General features: G+C 46.0%; 1 pseudogene; it reads left to right on the top strand.

Moving 5' to 3' along the window:
• Window positions 1-1,829: 1,829 nt before the first annotated feature.
• On the top strand, window positions 1,830-24,418 carry LOC120383093 (annotated as a pseudogene).
• Window positions 24,419-25,749: the final 1,331 nt, after the last annotated feature.

Below are 25,749 nucleotides of genomic sequence, written 5' to 3'. Positions count from 1 at the left end.
CCTTTGGAATTGGTAGAACCTCAGATATGGTGAAATGGTTTTTCATGGACCTATGTCCATATTTGATCAATTTGTCTGTATGGGAACCAAGGACTGGAATGCTTAAAGGGGACTGTGTTTTGCTTCTGATTAACTAGTGTGGCATTAAAGGAGACCTTTTGGTTTGATGAATCTAATTATAGCATAAAGCACCAGTTTTGGGGGGTTGTCTGCCCTGTTTCTTCCAGTCTGCCCTGAGTGTGGCATTTTCAGTGTGATCCATCCCAGGCACCCGGTCACGCCAGTCATAGGGCTAAACATTTAGCCCTATCTCTCTATCTGCTGTTGTATTTCAGTATTTGTGGAATTATCTGTGTAGTGGTTTTGTTAACCACTTATCACAAGGGACTTGTGATAAATTGCAATTGTTTCTCATGTGCTTCTTGGGTGTCTCATTCTGATTATACTGGTAATAACCTTCATGATGCTGTAGATGCTCAGTACACATAACCCTTACTGACCACTGTGGTCCAAGAAATTAATCAATACAGCAGTCCATCGAGATGATGAATCTACAGGGAATATTTTCAGTTCTGCAGTGAAACTGTAAAACTAGCAGCCGACAACTCCTACCTCCAGCCGATCCATCCCTGTGCCAATCTTCACATATAACATTCAAAAATATATAAGGAAATACAGATAATTGCAGAGTATTAAGAATGTACTAATTTGTCAGGAGAATCAATGCCTTTAAGGCCCCTTCTCTAACTGTTGCACTCAGTGTGCGTGATTTTAACAAATACAATTTTTGAACAATCTCTAACTTTCATAGCCTTCCCTCGCTCAATTTGAGTTCTAAGCTAATATTTTTATGGTGAAGCAGATTCGTTCTGGCAGTCCAGCCTTGCAAAATGGCTGTAAATTCAGAACATCAGGCCATAGGATCAACCCCTGAACAGAGAAAACCCTATGATAGTTCAGAGCCACCCCAGCAGCCTCCGTAGTACCTGTCTTCCTCATGCCGGCATAGGCAGCATTTCTGGGCAAAACCAAGGTCACCTGTTGACAGCTGGGATAAAGTAGAGCAGCTCTGAGCCATCTCTAGTTTATACCTGTGAATGGCCTGGAGGACAGAGGTCTTCCAGTGATTTTCTAGGCCCCTGGAAGTTAGCCACTGTTACTCAGCATTGCAACACCTAAGTCCCTTCATAGATCCCACCCTGGGTGTTAACCCCACCTATTCCATGAAAGGATTAATTGGGGCCTGAGAGGCCAATTAACCACCCTGCTGAAGGATGGGCCAGGCCTAATTAGAAATAAAACACAGGCAGGGGAAAGCAGGGTTGTTGCCGCAAAGAGCTGTGTGAGCTCGGTTGGAGGAACGAGACCCACAAGAGAGGAGGAGGGGAGCACCCTCTCTCTGCGGAGCAGCCTGAAAGTAGGGAGAGATGAGCAGGCAGCATCGTCCCAGGGGGCTGAGACAGGAACTCTGCGGAGTGCTGCCTGAACCCCTGAGTGAGGGGAAAAGCATGCCAGCCCCTGGACAGTGGGGCTGTGGGAGTCACAGGAGCCTGGGATGAGGTGTGGGGAAGGTTTGGGGTTTGAATGCGTTACTTTAGGATTTGGGGACAGGATGCTGTGGCTCCAGAAGGGGCAGGACTCTATAAAGCTGTCCAGCTTGAGGGCCAGGTCCCTTCTACGGCTGGCAGAGGCCAAAAGAAAGTGGAAGAAACTGAGGCGAAAGGTGCAGCCATGCTACAGCCAGCCAAGATGGGATGTATTGGGACAGCAACTTTGCCACAAGCACATACAGTGAAAGTCTATGAAGAAGGCAGTAAAGCACCAAAACCATGGGAGGTGAGTATCAAAGGCTGGGGAAGGCTGAGGCTCTCCAAACAGCCGGGGTGGCCCTGCTCTCACTCCGCCCCCATGCACCCTCCTGCTTCCTGCTCTGCGGCTCTTCCTCCCCCATACCAGGGGTGTGGCCTGGGCTGGAGCTGGGGCCATGGCCCACGCCACCCACCCACCTGGTCCTCTGGGGCTGGGGGGCTGAAGGTGCTGGGGCCAGGCTGCCCGCCCACCTGGAGCTCCAAGCCTGGGGCCATGCTGCCTATCCGCCGCCCGCCTACCCAGTGCTCCACAGCTGGGGGTGCTGGCTGGGGCCATGCCTGGGTTGGGGGACTAGTGGCCACAGTGGGGGGCTCTGGGCTCCGGTGGGGAGTGGAAGGGGTGGAGGATGGGCCTTGGGCAGATGAGGTAGGGCTGGGGGCTAGCCTCCCCAAACACTCATTTCACATGCTACCCATGACCAAAATCATGACTTATTTAAGCAGATAGGGTTTGGAGGACAGGGAGGTTACAGGAGTTGGATGGAAACATGGGTGCTTTCCAGGGGACAATGGGGAGCTACCTAATTCAGAGGTGTCTGGCATAAGATTGAGCCTCCCATCATCCACCCCTCCTTTGTTTCTGAGTCCCACATGCCTGGCTAACACTGGCTTACCCAGAGTAAGCCAGAGGCAGTGCTGATCAGCTCCTAGGATGTGGTCCTGTGATTCCTTGTGACAGTCAGTTGTCCCGGTTTCATTCAACAAGGAGCCAGCAGGTTCCCCTAGGATATTTATCAGCCAGCCTAGTTCTGTGTACAAAAGGACACGGCTCACTTGATGACTTGGGCTGCCAGTTTGAACATGGACAGGTTCTGTGAGTGAAATTTCTTCTTTTGAAACTTTTGTGGAAGAATGGGGTACTTTGCCTTTTGGGGCACATCTTACTTTGTCAATTGCTTAATATTTCAATAGTTTCTTGTTTCATAACTTTTTCCTCTCTCTATTTTTCTCATTATTGTATTTCTGTTTCTCTCTCTCTCTCTCTCTCTCTTTCAGTTGATTTTCTCCCAGAAACCTTTACGCCTTGTTAAGTGTGGCAATGTGAATTTGGGGGAAAGAGCACCAATAGTGTATTTTTGGTTGCACTGTGACTCAAAGCTACACAGAAAGACCAATTTTATCATGGGTATAATAGTCCTGCTCTGACTAAAGTTCTAACGTGGCTCTTGGACTCAGTTGAAATATTAAGAGTGGACTGTATTTTCACCATATCAACAGACATCAATGTTCTAAATCAGTCCTATAATAAGGAACAAGAGAGCCCTGTAGGTTTTAAATACATTTACTCAAAACCAAGGTCCTGATCCTGCAAACCTCCTGCTGAGTGTTCTTAGAAAGAGCTTCTTTGAGTCACCATTGAAGGGTGCATTTCTGGCAAGCTAAGTTAATGTTAGAGGTGTTCAAAATGTGCAGTTTGAAAAAAATGGGCACAAAATTGAATTGATTATTAACAAATATGTATGTTGAACAAATCATTTGTAATGAAAAATTCAATATTATCAGTTGGTTGGTTTGTTTTTCCTTTAAAAACTGAAACACTTTGGAAACAGCTTGGAAAAAAAATTATCAAAAAAAACCAACAAACCCACAACATTTCCATGAGAGTTTAAAAGAAAATTGTACACTTCCTTTGAAATATTTTCAAGGAAAATATCACTTATTAGTTCTGGCTCATTTTACTTCTGGACTGGGGAAAAAATATTGTAAAAAGATAAAGATAATACTATCACACAGCTGACTTCTTCCATAGTAGTACATTCTCTCTCTGTTAATATAGCTAAACTCCAGAATCTGAGGTTATTAACCTCTTCCTAGACCTCAGGGGCATCGCATCAGTGATGTTACTGAGCTCCACGATCTTAAAGAATGAGTTTCTTTCTCCATTTGCGTCATCTGATTTCTTTGTATATCTGTCTCTAGCACTTCTTCAGTTCTTACTCCTTGTGGTAGCACCAAGCTTAGAGAGTCTCCCTAGCAAACTGAAGGAGTGGGAAAAATGCTTTACTGACCCCGACTATGAACAACTGGTGGATATTGCCAAAAATGGGTTGGAAAAAGGGTGTCGTTCAAAGAAGGTGGTGATCGTAGGGGCAGGAATAAGTGGACTCACTGCTGCCAAACTGTTGCAAGATGCTGGCTGCAAGGTAATACTAATGATCGAGAGGAGCCAGAGACAGGCCAGGGAATCAGTGCTTCTCTGAAATGATCTGATTGTATTTACACAGTCAACAATGCTGAAGACAAAAACAAGGTGAATTTCAGTGGGCTGGGTGCTGTGTGCACACAAGCAGTATATTACTCTCTTTTCCAGACACAAAGTTCATTGAGTTAAAGTTAAGGGGCTGGTTCACAAAAAGACTTGGGAGCCTAACTGTGACTTTAGGTGCCTACCTCCCAGAATCAGGCCCCGGTGAGATTTGCAAAACCCCTGCTCAGTTGTCCCTGAACCTTCTAGATGCCTAAACTCACTTAATGCCTAACTTTGAGGGCACCTATATTTTTGTCTGTGAGCATGCGTACTGCAGCCTACCTCTAGGCCCCCGGCCCCCTTGTCCCAGTGGGATGCATGAACTGGGGGAAGGTCATTATTCCTCCCCCTAAGGGATCCGATCCATGCTCAGAGCTCAGGCCACATGGATGAGTTCACACAAAAGAGCCAGAGATGGGAGGAACGGGAGGACTTCCCTCATCACTTCTAGCCCAGTGATTAGGGTATTCATCTGGGAGGTGGAAACCTGATTCAATTCTCCCCTGTGCATGGGGCAAGGGGGAGGGCAAGATATTTGAACAGGGATCTACCACACAGGGCTGGCTTTAGGGAAAAGGGCACCTGGGCTAACCTGTATTTTGGCACTCCTGGCTTCCACTGCCTCCCTGGGCACCCCATCTATTCCCCCATCGCCTCTGGCCCCTGCTGCCTCCCTGTCCATCCCCCTCTATTTCCCCCAGGTCCTGCCGCCTCCTGCCCCCTCATTGCCCCAAGCTCCTTTCTGTGGCTTCATACCCCAGGCCCACCCCACTACTTGCCTCTTGACCACAGCGCCCCCCCCTGACCACAGCACCCTGGGAGGTTGCCTGCATCACCCACCTGTAGTGCTGGCCCTGACGCTACCTCTCAGAAGAGTGCCCTGACTAGTGGGCAATGGGATAGTCTGATGTGGGTGTCCCTTTCTCTGACCATGGCGACTGAGTTGAGCTGTGTAGAAGTACACCGATCTTCTCCCAGTTCATAGATGGCTCTGGGGCGTAGGTGTTCTGAAACCTAGAGGGAAGCAGCATTCCATCACATCTCTCCCTTTAAATTTTGCATTTCTACTCATCCCCAGAGTAGAACCTTAGGTACTTAGGGAACTTTGACAGTGAAAATGTAGGCACTGAGTGACTTTAGATGCTTGAAAGATTCAGTGGCAGATGAGCGGTGGGGGATTGTGAATGCCAGTGGCACCTATATTTGTGAATCTCACCATTAGCAACCAGCAAGTGAAAGAAAACCATGGCCTATGTTTTGTTTTTAGGTTCTGATTCTGGAAGCCAGTGATCGCGTGGGAGGACGCATCATGACCTATCACAATAAGGACAAAAGCTGGTATGTGGACCTCGGACCCATGCGTTTGCCCGAACACCACAGGTAATACATTTACCCCTTATCAGCCACCAATAACTGTTCATAAAAGGAGAAGCCTCAGTTTTAAGATTTTTATGATCATTCCTAGAAAAAAAATAATGAAGGGCTTGTATCTGATGAGCTTAAGGTGCCTCCTTCCTGCCTTGCGTGGACCACCTGCATTGCCTCACATTGTCAGTTTGTGTACAGGAGAAAGAGATATCTTTGAGGGGCTGTTACTCTTCCGGAACAGGTGGGCTGCAAATGGGTGAGGAGAAGCAGGGAGTGGACTGGAGCTATGGCTCTACTTTGCCAGCCAGTGTATCTAAACCAGCTTAGCGGGGCAGTGCCTAGGATTGGCCCAGAAAAATTCCCTCTGAAGCAAAGGGATTAATTCTCCCTTAGGCAAAGGGGTAGCCAGAAATTAGAGTTACAATTTGCTTCCTGGTATGCTCTTGGAGTACACAGCTGTCACATACCAGCTATGGACTGGTTACAGAGGTCCCACCCCAGAGAGATCCAGAGATGTGGATCCTTTATGACAGCGATACTCAGACCTCAGTGGTTCAGAAGCCAAACTAGCGATTCACATTACCCAAAAGAGCCAAAGTAGTGTGATTTCATTGTTTCATTTACTATAGTACTACTCATATTTAAACAATAAGATGGGAAATATTTAATTTTTTTTTATAAATTTGCTGAGAGAATTATATATATAATCTTAATTCTCTCAGCAAAAAAGTTAATAATGTATTGCAAGTCAATCACTTAATTTGTTAATGGCATAAACATTCGTTAATAACTTAGATTGGTTAATAATTAAATCAGTGTTTTAATATCATGTGCTGCAAAAAGCTACAGGAAACAAATTAAAGACCCTCTTGCGAGCTGCAGTCTGACTATCATTGCTTTAAGACATCTTTAATACACTGCCAGCTGTGGCTATTCTCAGCTCAGGTAAGATGTGATACACACCACACCACATACTGGCTAAATATTTTAGTACAGTTCAGCATTCCATCACATCTCCCCTTTTATGTCTTACATTCCTACCATTGCAAAATTTACACTATTGTGCTATCATTAAAGTTTGGTATGGATCAGTCTGTTATGTATCTCTGAGTCATACTGGCTTTCTAATTACACAATCCAAAAGCACCACAATTTGATCATCTGGCTGTTCATTACTTGCATCACTGGCTGTGGTTAGTTAGGTAACTTCGAGGCTTCTTCTTGCTCTGAATCTGATGAGTTTGCTCTGTCTATTCTTTCTATGGGATTAACTGTACATTTTGATGGTTTCAGTTGAACTCTCCACTGTCAGCCTCAATCACATATGATCTGGGCAATTAATTCTTTTTTTCATTTTGATAGCTGGAATTCTTCATCCTTTTCCTCTATTAAGTTCAGCCAAAATACAGTCACCAGGTTCTAAACGGGCAGTTTTCTAACTAAGTGACATGCATTGTAAAAGTGTTTGCCTTTTTGTCTGACTTGGCGACTTTCTTTCTGGCCATTTTGAAGACAGGTATTTTTTCAAAGGGTATGTCTACACTACGGGATTATTCCGAATTTACATAAACCGGTTTTGCAAAACAGATTGTATAAAATCGAGTGCGCGCGGCCACACTAAACACATTAATTCGGTGGTGTGCGTCCATGGTCCAAGGCTAGCGTCGATTTCTGGAGCGTTGCACTGTGGGTAGCTATCCCGTAGCTATCCCATAGTTCCTGCAGCCTCCCCCGCCCCTTGGCATTTCCGGGTTGAGATCCCCAGCACAGCTGCGAGCAGCGGCACAGGAGCCAGCAAACAGGGCTGCTAACAGGGGAGTTTGAGTGGGAGTTCCCATTGGAGGAGCAGGTGAGTGTCTTTGCGTCTGTTTGTGTAGTGTTTGTATCTCTCTGTAGAGGCCCGGAGGGGCAGACTGCTGAAGGGACAGCCGAGCCTGGATTGGCTGAGCCCTGATTAGGGGGTGGAGCCAGGCTAGGAGGGGCCTATAAAAGCGGCCGCCCAGCCAGGCAGCGGCACAGCTGCGAGCAGTGGCACAGGAGCCAGCAAACAGGGCTGCTAACAGGGGAGTTTGAGTGGGAGTTCCCATTGGAGGAGCAGGTGAGTGTCTTTGCGTCTGTTTGTGTAGTGTTTGTATCTCTCTGTAGAGGCCCGGAGGGGCAGACTGCTGAAGGGGCAGCCGAGCCCGGATTGGCTGAGCCCTGATTAGGGGGTGGAGCCAGGCTAGGAGGGGCCTATAAAAGCGGCCGCCCAGCCAGGCAGTGGCACAGGAGCCAGCAAACAGGGCTGCTAACAGGGGAGTTTGAGTGGGAGTTTGCAGGGGGAGGTGGAAGGGGGTGGCACCGTGTCCCCTGTGCTCCCCACATACGAACGCCGAGCAAGGCCGAGACAGCAGCAGCCATGAGCCAAGCAGCAGAGGACACACCGAGGATGAGAGCATGCAGCAGCTGCGGTATGTACCTGGTCCTAGCGGGGGACCCAGAACAGTACTATGTATGCATGAAGTGTCGCCTAATAGAGCTGCTGGAGGAAAAGATCCAGGGCCTAGAGCTGCAGGTAGAAACCCTGATAGAGAATAGAAGGGGGTTCGAGCAGCTGATGGAGCAATGGCAAGCAGTAACTGAAGGGGAACGCCCAGGGGCACAGGGGGGAGCAGGCGCTAAGGCCAACGAGGGGGGACCACCAGACGAGGAAGATGGGCGGTGGAAGCACGTGACCGTGAGAAGCAGGTCGAGGAAAAGGAGAGCCAGTGAGGGGGAAATAGAGCTAAGGAACAGGTTTGAAGGTTTGGAGAATGAGGAAGGGGTAAAGCAGGTGGTAGCTGACGGTGGGAGGCCAAGGAAAAAGCGACGAGCGGCCAGTCCCATAGAAAGAGGGGAGGAGTCAATGGAGGCAGCACCAAGTTTGGGACCAGGGAGGATACAGGATGGCTTAAGGGGAACCACAAGGGATGATAGGAATGGAAGGAGCTTGCAACCAGGGGGGACGGGGGATAGGTTAGAGGACCGCACTGTCCCCAGGCAAAGGCAGGTCTATGTGATTGGGGATTCCATACTGAGAAGGTTGGACAGGCCTGTGACCAGGGCCGATCCGGAGAAGAGAAGGGTGTGCTGTCTACCGAGCGCTAAAATACAGGATGTGGACCTGAGGTTGAAAAGGATCCTAAGAGGAGCAGGTAAGAACCCTTTGGTCATCCTTCATGTGGGAACGAATGACACTGCTAGATTCTCGCTAGAAAGGATCAAGGGAGACTATGCCAGGTTGGGTAAGACGCTCAAGGAAATTGAGGCTCAGGTGATCTTCAGTGGGATCCTACCTGTCCCTAGGGAAGGGCGCCAAAGGGGTGAGAGGATAGTGATGATTAATAGTTGGCTGAGAGAGTGGTGTTACAAGGAGGGCTTTGGGATGTATGGGCACTGGGAGGCTTTTGGGGACAGACAACTGTTCTCACGGGATGGGCTCCACCTAAGTAGGGAAGGAAGTAGACTTCTAGGAGGGAGGCTGGCTCATCTGATTAAAAGAGCTTTAAACAAGACACTGGGGGGGGACGGTTGGGAGAGGTCCTGGTGCTTTCCACGCCAAATTTATACATTGGGAGTGAGAACAACAAGATAACAACAGATATAGCCAGAAGGGGACGGTTAGGTGTAAGGAAGAGGGAGGGGACGGATACTAGATCTACAGGTCATACTGGTAGTACTGTGTCCCTACCAAGTTGGGTGAAAAGAGTGAGAGGAGCCCAACAGCAAAAATTAGGATGTTTGTTCACCAATGCGAGAAGCTTAGGTAACAAAATGGAGGAACTGGAGCTCCTGGTCCGAGAACTGAAACCGGATATCGTAGGAATAACCGAAACATGGTGGAACGGTAGCCATGACTGGAGTACAGGTATGGAAGGGTATGTGCTGTTTAGGAAAGACCGATGCAAAGGTAAAGGTGGGGGAGTAGCATTGTATATCAATAATGAGGTGAAATGTAATGAAATAACTAGCAATTCAATGGATAATACGGAGTCTGTCTGGGCAATGGTCACATTGGGGAAGAAAACTACCAGAGCCTCACCCAGGACAGTGATTGGGGTGTGCTATAGACCGCCGGGATCTAGCTTGGAGACGGATAGAGAGCTCTTTAATGTTTTTAAGGAGGTAAATACTAATAGGAACTGCTTGATCATGGGGGACTTTAACTTCCCTGATATAGATTGGGAAACAAATGCTAGTAATAATAATAGGGCTCAGCTTTTCCTAGACGTGATAGCTGATGAATTCCTTCATCAAGTGGTTGCTGAACCGACTAGGGGGAATGCCATTTTAGATCTGATTTTGGTGAGTAACGAGGACCTTGTTGAGGAAATAGTTGTAGGGGACAACCTTGGCTCGAGTGATCATGAGCTAATTTGTTTCAAAATAAATGAGAGGATAATCAATAGTGCATCTGAGACTAGGGTTTACGATTTCAAAAGGGCTAACTTTACTAAATTAAGGCGACTAGTTAGGGAAGTGGACTGGACTAACATATTTAGGGATCTAAAGGCAGATGACGCCTGGGGTTACTTCAGGTTGAAGTTGCAGGAGTTGTCAGAGGCATGTATCCCGAGAAAGGGAAAACGGCTCGTAGGTAGCAGTTTTAGACCGAGCTGGATGAGCAAGCGTCTTAGAGGGGTCATTAAGAAAAAACAGAAAGCATACCAGGAGTGGAAAAAGGGAGGGATCAGCAAAGAAACCTACCTTATTGAGGTCAGAGGGTGTAGGGAAGCAGTGAGAAAGGCAAAGCGACGGGTGGAGATGGACCTAGCGAAGGGGATTAAAACCAATAGCAAACGGTTTTTTAGCCATATAAATCGGAAGAAAACCAAGAAAGAAGAAATGGGACTGCTTAAAACTTTAAACAGAGTGGAGATCAGGGATAATCTTGGAATGGCACAATATCTGAACGAATATTTTGTCTTGGTCTTTAATGAGGCTAATGAAGGGCTAAGGAATAGTGATAGAGGGACCGATGGGAATGAAGATATGGGGGTAGACATTACGGTATCTGAGGTAGAAGCCAAACTTGAACAGCTTAACGGAAGTAAATCGGGGGGCCTGGATAATCTTCATCCTAGAATATTAAGGGAATTGGCGAGTGATATTGCTAGCCCGTTAACGATGATCTTTAATAAATCTCTAAATTCGGGGATTGTACCATTTGACTGGAGATTAGCTAATGTAGTTCCTATATTCAAGAAGGGGAAAAAAAGTGACCCGGGTAACTACAGGCCTGTTAGTTTAACATCTGTAGTATGGAAAATCATGGAAAAAATCTTAAAAGAGAGAGTGGTTACGGAGCATGAGGCCGATGGCAACTGGGATAGATTACAGCATGGATTTACGAAAGGTAGATCGTGCCAAACCAACCTGATCTCCTTCTTTGAGAAAGTAACAGATTTTTTAGACAAGGGAAATGCGGTGGATCTAATATATCTGGATTTCAGTAAGGCGTTTGATACGGTACCGCATGAGGAATTACTGGTTAAATTGGAAAAGATGGGGATCGAAATGAAAATCCAGAGGTGGATAAGGAGCTGGTTAAAGGGGAGACTGCAGAGGGTAGTATTGAAAGGGGAACTGTCGGGTTGGAGGGGGGTTACCAGTGGAGTTCCTCAAGGTTCGGTTTTGGGGCCGATTTTATTCAATCTATTTATTGCTGACCTGGGAACCAAGAGTAGGAGTGGGCTGATAAAGTTTGCGGATGACACCAAGTTGGGAGGTATTGCCAATTCGGAAAAGGATCGGGATATCCTCCAGGGAGATTTGGATGACCTTGTAAACTGGAGTATTAGTAACAGGATGAAATTCAATAGTGAAAAGTGTAAGGTTATGCATTTAGGGATGACTAACAAGAATTTTAGTTATAAGCTAGGGACGCACCAGTTGGAAGTAACGGAGGAGGAGAAGGACCTAGGAGTCCTAGTTGATCGTAGGATGACTATGAGTAGGCAATGTGATGTGGCCGTTAAAAAAGCTAATGCGGTCTTGGGATGCATTAGGCGAGGTATTTCTAGTAGGGATAAGGAGGTGCTAGTCCCGTTATATAAGGCGTTGGTGAGACCTCATTTGGAGTATTGTGTGCAGTTTTGGTCTCCCATGTTTAAGAAGGATGAATTCAAACTGGAACGGGTACAAAGAAGGGCCACTAGAATGATCCGAGGAATGGAAGGCCTGTCGTATGAAAGGAGACTTGAGGAGCTCGGTTTGTTTTCCTTAACCAAAAGAAGGATAAGAGGAGATATGATTGCACTCTTTAAATATATCAGAGGGATAAATACCAGGGAAGGATAGGAATTATTTCAGCTCAGTGCTAATGTGGACACGAGGACAAACGGATATAAATTGTCAGTCAGGAAATTTAGGCTTGAAATTAGACGAAGGTTTCTAACCATCAGGGGAGTGCAATACTGGAACAGCCTGCCGAGGGAAACAGTGGGGGCGAAGGACCTCCATGACTTTAAGATTAAGCTAGATAAGTTTATGGAGGAGATGGTATGATAGGATAACGGGCTTAAGTGCCACACTGGTAAATAGTACAATGGGTCAATGATATGATATTCTTAACCTTTTTCCAGAGGGTATGGCTGGAGAGTCTTGCCCGCATGCTCGGGGTTCAGCTGACCGCCATATTTGGGGTCGGGAAGGAATTTTCCTCCAGGGTAGATTGGCAGTGGCCCTGGAGGTTTTTCGCCTTCCTCCGAAGCATGGGGCAGGGGTCGCTTGTTAAAGGAGTGGGTGGATCGGCTTATGTGGCCTGCATCTTGCAGGAGGTCAGACTAGATTATCATAATGGTCCCTTCTGATCTTGAATTCTATGATTCTATGATTCTATGATTCTCAGCTGGGGTTGCCAAGCCTGAGCCCCACCACTTGGGGCTGAGCCCGAAGCCCGGCTGGCTATGGCCACCCCGCCCAGGGTGGCGTGGGTTGGATGGGCTCAGGCTTCGGTTCCCCCCTCCGGAGTTCACGCAGTAATTTTTGTTGTCAGAAGGGTGAAATGAAGTATGAGAACTGCTGATAGTCTACTGCTTACCCCCATCTGAGATAAGTCTCCTCAGGCCCTACTGCTGGATGAAAAGCTGGATATGAGTCAACAATGTGCCCTTGCTGCCAAGAAGGCTAACGGCATTTGGGGCTGTATAAGTACGATCATTGCCAGCGGATTGAGGGTTGTGATCATTCCCCTCTATTTGGCATTGTTGAGGCCTCATCCAGAGTACTGTGTCCAGTTTTGGGCCCCACACTACAAGAAGGGTGTGGACAAATTGGAAAGAGTCCAGTGGAGGGCAACAAAAATGATTAGGGTGCCAAAGCACATGATTTATGAGGAAAAGCAGCAAAGAATCTTGTGGCACCTTATAGACTAACAGACGTTTTGGAGCATGAGCTTTCGTGGGTGAATACCCACTTCGTCGGATGCATGTAGTAGAAATTTCCAGGGGCAGGTATATATAAGCAAGCAAGAAGTAAGCTAGAGATAACAAGATTAGTTCAATCAGGGAGGATGAGGCCCTCTTCTAGCAGCTGAGGTGTGAAAACCAAGGGAGGAGAAACTGGTTCTGTAGTTGGCAAGCCATTCACAGTCTTTGTTTAATCCTGAGCTTCTGGTGTCAAATTTGCAGATGAACTGAAGCTCATGCGGGTATTGTAGTTTTGAGAATGCTTGATGGAGATTCTGTAGGTGTTAGAGCAGATACAGTTGTACAACCGTATCTTCTCTAACCCCTCAGACAGAGACCAACACCTACAAAATCTCCATCAAGCATTCTCAAAACTAGAATATCCGTACGAGGAAATAAGGAAATAGATCAACAGAGCCAGATGTGTACCCAGAAGCCTCCTACTGTAAGACAAACCCAAGAAAGAAACCAACAAGACTCTATTGGCCATCACATACAGTCCCTATCTAAAACCCCTCCAGCGCATCATCAGGGATCTACAACCCATCCTGGACAATGACCCCACACTTTCACAGGCCTTGGGTGGCAGGCCAGTCCTCGCCCACAGACAACCTGCCAACCTGAAGCATATTCTCAGCAGTAACTGCACACTGCACCATAATAACTCTAACTCAGGAACCAATCCATGCAACTGTAGCCTGATATGGGGTGGGTTAGTAGGGACAGTGGAATTTATCCACTTTATTTAGTTGTATTTAATAATTAATTTTCTAATTAATTAGTAATATTAATAATAATTAATAGATATTAATATGGGTATGGCTCGCCAATATGTGTGATCAGAAGATAAAGTTCGTCTTGAATCAGGCTTCACAGAATTTATACAAGGAGATTGGGGTATACGACAGGAAATTACACTGAGACAAAATTAGTCAATCAAGACCTTTTATTTAAAATCAATGAAACAAGAAGTAAATGCAAAAACGTTAAAAGCAGTTTGAGATTACAAAGTTACAAAATATCACAGTTCTTTAAGAAAAATACCTATAATAATAAACAGTTTTAAATTCACTAGTGCAGTAGCACTAGGGTGTTCACACCTCTGATAGATAGAGGAAGTGATGAAAAATGGTTATGAGTTTTAACCCTTTATAAACTAGATGCTTAGAGGTAAAGCAGAAATTAAAGTCCTTTTATACTTACAATTTTGAAAAGAAATAACACCACGACTTATCAGTAGCTGACAGCTTTCCTAGGTGTAGGCAGGTTGAGACGGTGGAGAATAGAAAGATGGGTATATCGCCTGCCTAATTGTGGATTGTCACCCTTTTTATAGGGAGAAATCCTTCCTCCTATGCCAAAATTTGTCTTTCCCCCATGGAAAGGTTAGGGTACCTATTTTCATAGGCTAACCTTTTATGTGCGTATTAGTGACAGATATGTACGCAATTTGTGGTGTATGTGTGAGATTTGTGGGCAGAAATCCCCCACTCTTCACCCTATCTAGGTGAAAGGTTAGCAGACATTCAAAAGGTCCCTAGACATTTGCGTAGGTTTATATTCTATTATTACTTTTCTGAGTAAGGGTCTTAAAGGTTGCTTTCAGCGTCACTCAGGAAATTGGCCAGGGTGTCTGGCCTGGATGTCTATAGGTATCTTGCATTACAGCTTATTATAAAGATTCTATAATCTATGCAGCCTACACACTTTTATCAAAAAGACTTTTTATACAGACCAACAGATTAATCCTCAGGGCTACACAACAAACCTCTATGCCAACTCTGCCCACATATCTACACCAGTAACACCATCACAGGACCTAACCAGATCAGCCACACCATCACCGGTTCATTCACCTGCACATCCACCAATGTAATATACGCCATCATATGCCAGCAATACCACTCTGCTATGTACATCGGCCAAACTGGATAGTCTCTAAGGAAAAGGATAAATGGACACAAATCAGATATTAGGAATGGCAATATACAAAAACCCTGTAGGAGAACACTTCAACCTCCCTGGCCACACAATAGCAGATCTTAAGGTGGCCATCCTGCAGCAAAAAAACTTCAGGACCAGACTTCAGAGAGAAACTGCTGAGCTTCAGTTCATCTGCAAATTTGACAGCATCAAATTCACATATGTTCTCTGTAATTTTAGTCTTTCAAAGTGTGTTATTTTATTGTTTTGTCTGGTCTATGTATTTCATAATTTTTATTTCGCTCTTACACTTAAAGTTAATTATTTGAGTAGTGAGTTCTAAAATGCCTAACTTGTCCTGGCTCATGTAATTATCCCTACTGGTAACGTTTTAAAAGTATATATTATATCTAGGTTATTTGTTTGTACTGGTGGCACACATCTGTACATTACCTTGGTGCACATAACAAAATTTATTCTGAATATGGGTGGAAAAATTAAGAGGGATCATTGCTCTTGACCCTGATGCCCTTGGCCATGGTGCCCTGGGTGGTCACACACCCATAAGGCCAGCCCTGCATCTACTTGCCCTGCCTGATAGCCTGCACAGGGGAGTTTGCAGGTGTGCATCTCTCCCCTCCCCTCCCAATCCTGGTCTGTCCACCATTAAAGAATTTTTTCGCCCATACCCCATGACAAGAGCTCGGGTAGCCCTAGGGGTATGCATTCCCCTGTTTGAAAGCCACTATTATAATGAAATGTTAAACTGTATTATAAAGTTTAACCACTAGGTGGTGAGGTGCGTACCATACTTTATGAGAACTGGGAACAGCCTTAGTTGGCATTATATTAAAGATCTCTTAAAGGGCCCACATCTCTTGGAACTCTGAGGTGGAAGCTTTGTAACTAGTCTGTATCTGGTACATGCTGGGGGGGCAAGCAGAGGCACAGTCCCACCCCAATAATCATTGGGGGCACAGAACTTCTCCAGCCACTGGGCCATGGAGGCAGGGCAGATCGAGCTCCTGCCGGGGCTGGGACGGGACTGGTGTTGGAGCGAGAATCGATTTCCTACCAGATTGGGGCTGAAGCAGGGAGGGAAGATCAAGCTCCTCCCATGGCTGGGTGGGGATGGGGGCATCGGGCTTATAGAATCATAGATTATTAGGGTTGGAAGGGACCTCAGGAGATCATCTAGTCCAACCCCCTGCTCAAAGCAGGACCAATCCCCAAATGGCCTCCTCAAGGATTGAACTCACAACCCTGGGTTTAGCAGGCTAATGCTCAAACCACTGAGCTATCCCTCCCCCCTCCAGGCTGCTGTGCCTCCCAAAAGGGGCCAAATTTAAATTCCTGTGCTCGCTCCTGGGTACATAACATGGGTCAGACGTTAAGGCAGTCTAACTGGTGCCAGAGGAAAACGGAAGCAGCAACAAAAGTTGCAAGCTGAAAAAAAGAAAAGAAAAAAAAGAAACAGCAGCAAAGGTTGCAGGGTCACTCACATCAACATGTCACTGGAGAACTTCAGCTTTGACAAACCTTCAGAATGGACATACTGGATGCAAGGTTTTGCTTTGCAACCAAACTCCACAAGGAAACTGATGATATTCATGGTTTTTTTTTAATTTATGCTACGAGGAAGCTGGTACAGCATAGCTTTCAAATCTTTCTTCTTTACTGAAGACAGATGCAAAGTTGACTATGAAATGGTTCTGCCTATGATTGATGAATACTTTATACCTCAGAGAAATGGGACTTATGAAAGGTCATGTTTTCTCCAGAGAATTCAAGAACAAGGGGAAAATGTTGAATCTTTTATCAGAGTTTTCCATATATTGGCAGAAAACTGATCTGGGGACTGTAAAATCTGAAAATATCAGAGATAGATTGACCACAGGGCTTACAGGTGAAGTCATTCACAGCAGCTACAATTAAAAACAGACTTAACCCTACACATAGCTATTCAAATAGCAAAGCAGTTTGACCTTAAAAAAAGGCAAAACAAACATGCCAAATGGGAAACATGAGAAACTAGCTTAGAAGTGAAAAGAACAAGGACTACTTGTGGCACCTTATAGGCTAACAAATTTATTTGAGCATAAGCTTCTGTGGGCCCATTTCCAACAGTTGACAAGGTGTGAGTAACAGTAGGAGTTAAAAATAAGCATGGGAAAATAGTTTTACTTTGTGTAATGACCCATCCACTCCCAGTCTTTAGTCAAGCCTAATTTAATGGTGTCAAGTTTGCAAATTAATTCCAATTCAGCAGTTGCTATGAGGAAGCTGGTACAGCATAGCTTTCAAATCTTTCTTCTTTACTGAAGACAGATGCAAAGTTGACTATGAAATGGTTCTGCCTATGATTGATGCAATGGGCTTTGTTGCAAGGATAGGTTTCTGGGTTAGTGTTTTTGTTGTGTGGTTGCTGGTGAGTATTTGCTTCAGGTTGGGGGGCTGTCCATAAGTGAGGACTGGCCTGTCTTCCAAGATCTGTGAGAATGAGGGATCATCCTTTAGGATAGGTTGTAGATCCTTGATGATGCTCTGGAGAGGTTTTAGTTAGACCCCCAACCTGAAGCAAATACTCACCAGCAACCACACACCACAGACACTAACCCAGGAACCTATCCTTACAACAAAGCCTGTTGCCAACTCTGTGCACATATCTATTCAGGGGACACCATCATAGGACCTAATCACATCAGCCACACTATCAGAGGCTCGTTCACCTGCACATCTACCAATGTAATATATGCCATCATGTGCTGAAGACAGATGCAAAGTTGACTATGAAATGGTTCTGCCTATGATTGATGCATACTTTATACCTCAGAGAAATGGGACTTATTTGAAAGCTATGCTGTGCCAGCTTTCTCGTAGCAACTGCTGAATTGGAATTAATTTGCAAACTTGACACCATTAAATTAGGCTTAACTAAAGACTGGGAGTGGATGGGTCATTACACAAAGTAAAACTATTTCCCCATGCTTATTTTTAACTCCTACTGTTACTCACACCTTCTTGTCAACTTTTTGGAAATGGACCATCCTGATTATCACTACAAAAGGTTTTTTTTCTCCTGCTGACAATAGCTCACCTTAACTGATCACTCTTGTTAGAATGGGTATGGCAACACCCATTTTTTCATGTTCTCTGTGTGTGTGTTTATATATATATATATATATATATATATATATATATATATATATATATATATCTTCCTACTGTATTTTTCCACTGCATGCAGCTGATGAAGTGGGTTTTAGCCCACAAAAGCTAAATAAATTTGCTAGTCTCTAAGGCGCCACAAGTACTCTTCGTTCTTTTTGCTGATAGAGACTAACACGGCTACCACTCTTAAACCTGTCACAATAGCTTAGAAGTGGTAAACAGCATAAGTTCTACAAGTCTTTATCCTAAGGATATGAGGGACAAATTCCAGATAAATGACAAGACTGCATACACAAGATGTGGAAAATTTCATAGCCCAAGAAATGTATGTCCAGACAAAACAGCAAGATATAATAAATGCACAAAATATGGACATTTTGCTGCTGTTTTCCACACAAAAGCAGTCAGGGGGTTGGCTTGTATTGCAGACAATCAAAAACCAGTGTTTCTGGGGATCTACCACGAGCAATGACACAGAGTGTGCCTTGAGAGTGAAACCAAATATTTATGGCAAGACTACTGACATTAAAATTGACTCAGAAGCGCACATGGCAGTCATATCAGAAGGGACATACAGTCACCTTCAACCCCTCAGAGCTGAAATCACCTGATACAGGTCTGACTAGCCGTGGAGGTATTCTGAACTGCATGCGCCAGTTCACCACAGAAACAAATTACAAAGACAAACGTTATGAATCTAGACTGCATGTGATCAAAGGATCAAAGACCAACAACCTTCTTAGCCACAGTGTGGCAGCCATTAAAAATAATAATAATAATAATAAAATAAATGGAGATATACCTATCTCATAAAACTGGAAGGAACCCCAGAAGGTCATGGGGTTTATCCCTAGCAGGACCAAGTACTGATTTTGCCCCAGATCCCTAAGTAGCCGCCTCAAGGACTGAGTTTACAACCTGAGGTTTAAGAGGCCAATGCTTAAACCACTCAGCTATCCCTCCCCTGGTGGGCCTAGTGAGAATGGTGGAAGAACTCAATGGAGTATTTGATGCTATTGGACTTTTGAAAGGAAATCCAGTAGAAATAACTTTTAGAGACAATACTAAATCATATAGAATAACAGCACGTTTACCAAACAGACCTTGGAACAGACTAGCTGTAGATTTATGCAGATTTAGAAGACATCATTATCTAGTTGAGTGAACTAATTTTTCCAGGTACATACAAATAATGTACTTAAAGAAAGACATAACATGTCAGAGTGTTATTGAAAAACTGAAGTTCACTTTTACTTGTTTTGGTATTCCAGTAGTGATGGACAATGGGCTACAATTCACTGCTTTGGAATTTAAAGAAATTCAAACAAAATATGATTTTGATCATATTACTAGCAGCCCACATTGCCCACAAGTGAATGGAGAGACAGAGAGCTGCATGGACAGTCAAGAAAATCCTATAGTGGGAAGATCCATTCTGTGCTCTTCTGAGCTAACACTAACAACAGCTACTGGATATAGTCCAGCTCAACTCCTGGTGGGAAGACAACTCAAATCTACTATTTTGACTTTAGTCTGGTCTACACTAGGCGTTTAAATCGATTTTAGGAGCATAAAACCGATTTAACGCCACAACCGTCCACACTAGGAGGCACCTTATATCGATTTTAATGGCTCTTTAAATCAGTTTCTGTACTCCTCCCCGACGAGAGGAGTAGCGCTAATATCGGTATTAACATATTGGAATAGGGTTAGTGTGGCCGCAAATCGACGGTACTGGCCTCCGGGCGGTATCCCACAGTGCACCAGTGACCGCTCTGGACAGCATTCTGAACTCGGATACACTCGCCAGGTAGACAGGAAAAGCCCCGCGAACTTTTGAAATTCATTTCCTGCTTCCCCAGCGTGGAGAGCTCATCAGCACAGGTGACCACGCACAGCTCATCAGCACAGGTAACAATGCAGTCTCCTGAGAATCGAAAAAGAGCCCCAGCATGGACTGCACGGGAGGTACTGGATCTGATCGCTATATGGGGAGAGGATTCAGTGCTAACAGAACTGCGTTCCAAAAGACGAAATGAAAAAGTATTTGAAAGAATTTCTAAGGCTATGACGGATAAAGGCCACAGCAGGGACTCAGTGCAGTGCAGAGTGAAAGTTAAGGAGCTCAGACAAGCCTACCAGAAAACCAAAGAAGCAAACGGAAGGTCCGGGGCAGGTCGAAAAACATGCCGCTTCTATGCTGAGCTGCATGCAATTTTAGGGGGCTGCGCCACAAGTACCCCACCCCTGATCGTGGATTCCGAGGTGGGGGTTGTAATCTCTGCCATGGCTGAGGATTATGCAGACGGGGAAGATGAAGATGAAGAAGAGGAGGAAGACCTAGCAGAGAGCACACAGCACTCCGTGAGCCCCAGCAGCCAGGAGCTTTTTATCACCCTGACGGAATTACCCTCCTCCCAGCCCTCACAAGCAACTATCCCAGACAATGACGCCATGGAAGGGAGCTCTGGTGAGTGTACCTTTGCAAATAGCAAACATTGTTTTTTAAGCAAGCCTTTTTTAATGATTGATTTGCCCTGAGGACTTGGGAAGCATTCGCAGACAGTATAGTTACTTAGAAAAGTTTGTTAACATGTCCGGGGATTGAGAGGAAATCCTCCAGGGACATCTCGATGAAGTGCTCCTGTAGGTACTCCAGAAGCCTTTGCAGAAGGTTTCTGGGCAAGGCAGCCTTGTTCCGCCCACCATGGTAGGACACTTTACCACGTCATGCATGTAGCAAGTAATCAGGTATCATTGCGTGGCAAAGCATAGCAGCGTATGGTCCCGGTGACTGCTGGCATTCAAGAAGCATCCCTCTTTATCTTGTTGTGTTATCCTCAGCAAAGTGATATCATTCAGGATAACCTGGTTAAAAATCAGGAATTTAAGTAAGGGGGGTGGCCATTTTACTACTGGGTTCGTGGACTGCAGCAGCTTAAAAAAAAACCTTTCCTGCACGTAGCGAAGCGGGGGGAGGGGAGGAGTGAAATGCCGATGATCTTTTTTGTGTTTGGTCACCGGCGATCTTCCCCAAGCTACCAGCCACGCAGTGGGTGGGGGGGTGGGAAGGTTGTTGATTATCAGGGAGCTAGCGTGGTATTAGCCATGCGTTGGGGGGGAGGGGTAAATCACTACAGAAGCCGAAAGACAGTGGCTTACCATGGCCGCATGCAAGCTGAATTCTGATGCCTCGACCTGTGTCTGTGAGATCTGTAACTCCAGGGCTGCAAGCACTCACTATTAAGATGAAAAATGCGACCTTGTAGGGAAATCACATGTGCTAGGTGAATAGTGCTGTTCACTGTGAAAGAGTATAACCATTGTTCTGTAAAATGTATCTTTCTAAATATTTATCTCCCTCATGCAGCTGCAAATTTTTCAACCATCCCTCCTCCATCCCAAAGGCTAGCACAGATAAGGCGGAGGAAAAAGAAGACGCGAGATGAGATGTTCTCGGATATTATGGAAGTTACACGCAATGAAAGAGCTCATCTGAATGAGTGGAAGGACGTGGTATCAAATTACAGGAAAGACGCCAGTGAACGTGAGGACAGGAGGGATGAACGTGAGGACAGGAGGGACAACTGAGATGAGAGGTGGCGGCAGGAAGACCGGCAGGAAAATCAGCGGTGGCGGCAGGAAGATCAGCGGTGGCGGGATGCAACTCTGGGGCTGCTGCGTGATCAAACTGACATGCTCCAGCGTCTGGTGGAGCTTCAGGAACGGCAGCAGGATCACAGGGTGCCGCTGCAGCCCCTGTATAACCACCCTCAACCCTCACCATGTTCCACATCCTCCTCACCCAGACGTGTAAGAACGCGTGGGGGGAGGCTCCGTGCACCCGCCCACTCCACCCCCGTGGACAGCCCAACCAGAAGGCTGTCGTTACTGTGAATTTTTTTAATGGCCTTCTCCATCCCTCCTATCCTTCTCCCAAACCACACCCTTACCTCCTGCCCCAACCCTACATTCATGGCCCTGCATGCAATTTCCCCATCCAGATGTAGTCCTCGGGCCAAAAAGGTTGCCCACCCCTAATATAAACTCCCAAAGTATCCCTGCTCTGGCCCCACAGAGACCCCAGCCTGCCATCTTCCAGGCATGATTCTTTTCATACCTTCTTTGTAAGCTGTTCTGGTTTTGGATCATGGATTTTCTTGAGTGATAACCATGTGTGCAAATGGTTTAAAATGCTTCCCCTGGAATAGAGCAGTAGGCATGAGCTGTTTAGGTCATGGAAATGCCTCAGATGGTAGGAACACACCATTAAGAACTGAGCTGGAATCAACACAGCTGAGTGGAACATCCTACAGAGACAATGGGAGCCTCAGTCACCGAAAATTAACCTGTAGCTTCAGAGGCAGCTGCATGTACAACCACAACATGGCTGTGTCTGTAGATCAAAGATGAGAGGTGTCAGAAACCTGTGAGAGGGAGAGGACATTGCTGGGAGAGGTGGTCAAACTTTCTCAAGCAAACAGTTTTGGGGTTTTTTTTGCCTTTTTTCCAAAAGTGAATTGTTTTGTGAATTCAACTTTTGTTCAGTTTTGACATTTTTCTGTTTCCTCCACCCCTTTCCTTTCTCTTTAGGGTTGTGTGTGAATTTGTTACCAAATTTAAACTGAAACTGAACCCATTCTACAATACTGATGACAAAGCTTGGTATTTAGTTAACAGCATCAGGGCAAGAGCTGGAGAGGTAGAAAGAAACCCTATGTCTTGGAATAATTCCTATGTTCAACTGAAATGAGATCTCTCTTTGCCTGTCATTCTCTATGGGGATATAATATGCATGCACCTTCCACCCTCTCCACTCTTCCCCGCCCAGGAGTATTTGATTAAAGAAGGAAATTTAAGTAGATGAGCCATCGACATGATCGGTGACTTGCTGAATGAAGATGGTGAATTCCAGATGTCATTTCTTCACTCTGTCATGGACCATGTTACATTCTCTGAGAAGGGGTAAGGAAAAAGGAATCTTTATTCAGTTGCTTTATATGTGGAAGAGACATGTACTTCTGGTAGGATCCATCCATCTTTCAATACATTTAACTGTCCATCAACCTCATCTTATCAATGCAGCTGGTTGCCTTCTTTGAAGTAAGCACTGATGGTCTGACTTATCATAAAGGATAGGTGTTCATTGCTATACTTCTCTAGCTATTAAAAACCAGGATCACTTTCACAGTGTCCATAGCTTCTAACTGGATCAGATCCTATGGAATTCAGTAATTAACTCCAGAGTGTATGTGTTATGGGCATACTGGGGCATCACTCTGTTGTATCTCAGAATCACCTAGGTCAAATGACGCTAAAGTAGTATCATTAATGCTTCCCAGTACCCCCATGAGGCAGAACTAATTCCAAGGCAATCTGAGTAATCATGCAGATTTTAGAGCATTTAGCAGCGTCAAGCTTTAAACAGATAGCTGATCTTAACCTTAACAGCAGCAGACCTGGCGCTCTACCATAATAAAAGAAGTTGGAGTTGGCACTCAGTAGGGGCTAGATTGTATCTTCAACTATGCAGCTCCTTACAGCTCTCTTTGTTGGTCTTGCGGCATTCTCTCAGATAACTGTTGCCCAATGATGTTGTTGCCTTACCATCCTCTTTTCTTCCCCTTTCTTTCAGTTATGATGAGATCACTGGGGGATTCGATCAGCTTCCCGATACTTTCTACCAGTATATTCATGAGGGTGTTCTATTTCACTTCACAGTAGTGAAGATAGTAAACGAGGATGACCAAGTGAGAGTGTGTTTTATCAGAGGCCAGATGCATTGGTCCCCTCGGCTGTGACGTCCGACTACGTTCTTGTCACAGCCATGGCAAAAGCCACATGGCTTATTCAATTTTCACCACCTCTTTTGACTAACAAGGCCCATGCCCTGGGCTCCATTCACTACTCAGAAGCCACTAAGATTGTTTTGGTCTGTACTGAAAAGTTTTGGGAGAAAGAGGGAATACAGGGTGGGAGGTCAATCACTGATCGTCCATCCAGATTCATCTACTACCCCAGCCACAATTTCTCCAGTGATCCTTGCTTCATACACCTGGGGTGATGATGCTGAATTCTTCATTCCCCTCAGTGATGAAAAGTGTGTTGATGTGGTGCTGAGGGGCCTGGCAGAAATCCACCAGGTGCCCAAGAATTATATCCAGAGGGTCTGTGATAAGTATGTGATCAAGAAATGGAGCCTGGACAAATATACAATGGGATCCTATGTTTCATTCACCCTGTACCAGTTTGTCGACTACTCCGAAGCTTTGTTTCAGAATGAAGGGAGGGTCCATTTTGCAGGAGAACTCACAGCCCAGCCTCATGCCTGGATCGAAACCGCTATGAAATCCGCTGTGAGATCAGCAAGGAACATCCACGGCATTATCAATGCATCACCCAGGCAGCAGTAGCAAGAGCTGAGGAAAAGTAAAATATAATTGATGATATAATAATAATAAGGATGCTTGGGGAAGGCTCAAATGCATCAGCTACTGACTGGGGGCACCGCTAATCAGCGGGCATTACAGGATTGTTACTTTAGGTTTAGCCCTGGTGGGGGGAGGCATAAACCGTCTGCACTGGCATTAGACTGCTACCCTTACACTCAGAGAGAGGGGTGAGGTAATTATCTTTTATTGGACCAACTTCTGTGGGTGAAAGAGAGACAAGTTTTCAAGCTTACACAGAGGTCTTCTTCAGCTCTCTCTCACCCACTGAAGTTGGTCCAATCACAGGCATTGGCTTCCTCCGGGCCCTGCAGGTGCTCAATACCGGTAGCATAGTTGGTGGGATTCAGCGGAAGCAGCTGCTTCTGCTCAGGCCGGAGGAACTGCGGGGCAGCAGCAGCAGCCCGGTGCAGAAGTGGCGCCTGCCGACCGCGCTGCCCGCCGCATGGCCGGAGGAGCCGCGGGGCAGCAGGCCGACTTGGAAGCACAGGAGGGAAGGTGAATGGGGGGTCCAGTCTGGGGGCGTGGCCAGAGGGGGGAGCCAAGAGGGCATGGCCAGAGGGGGAGCCAAGGGGGGCACCTTTTTATGTTTTGTGCCCCCCCAAGCACAAAACCTGGCTATGCCACTGCTCAATACCCCTGCTCCACCCGAGGCCCCAGCCCCAACTCACCCCTTCTCCCCCTGCCCCACCTCTTCCTGCCCCTCTTCCACCCCCACCCCACCTCTTCCCACCCAGTTCCGCCCTCTACTCTGAGCGTGCCCAGTCCCTGCTCCTCTCCCTTACCCCCAGTGCCTCCTGCACACCGCAGAACAGCTGATCCCGGTGGGTGGGAGGCGCTGGGGGGAAGGGTGAGGAGCTGATCAGCCAGGCCTCCGGCAGATGGGAGGCATTGCAGGGGATGGGGAGAGCTGGCTGCCAGTGGGTGCTGACCACCCACTAATTTATTTCTGTGGTTGCTCCAGCCCAGGAGCAGTCATGGAGTCGGCGCCTATGGGTTCCATAAAAGATATTACCTCACCCACCTCATCTATCAGTTGTGCTGGGGCCAACCTAGCTACAACAACTCTACATGCCCTCACACTTAGCCACTCTGCTCAGCCACCACAGGGTAAAGCCAAGCCTACTCCTAAGAAGGGAAGGAATGAGTGAGTAGTCCCAGTAACACCTAGCCGCCCTACCCTCAAGGTCTAGGTAGCCCGTGTCAGAGTTTGAAGGCGGTTCTTGCTTCTCTGATGAGGCAAATAATCTGCTTCACAATCTACCCTCATCTTAAATGGCAGGCGAACAATGACT

Source organism: Mauremys reevesii, linkage group 15 (assembly GCF_016161935.1).
Source record: "Mauremys reevesii isolate NIE-2019 linkage group 15, ASM1616193v1, whole genome shotgun sequence".
NCBI classification, from domain to species: Eukaryota; Metazoa; Chordata; order Testudines; family Geoemydidae; genus Mauremys; species Mauremys reevesii.
The sequence above is the reverse complement of the archived record's forward strand: the minus strand, read 5'-3'. Positions and strand labels throughout refer to the sequence as shown.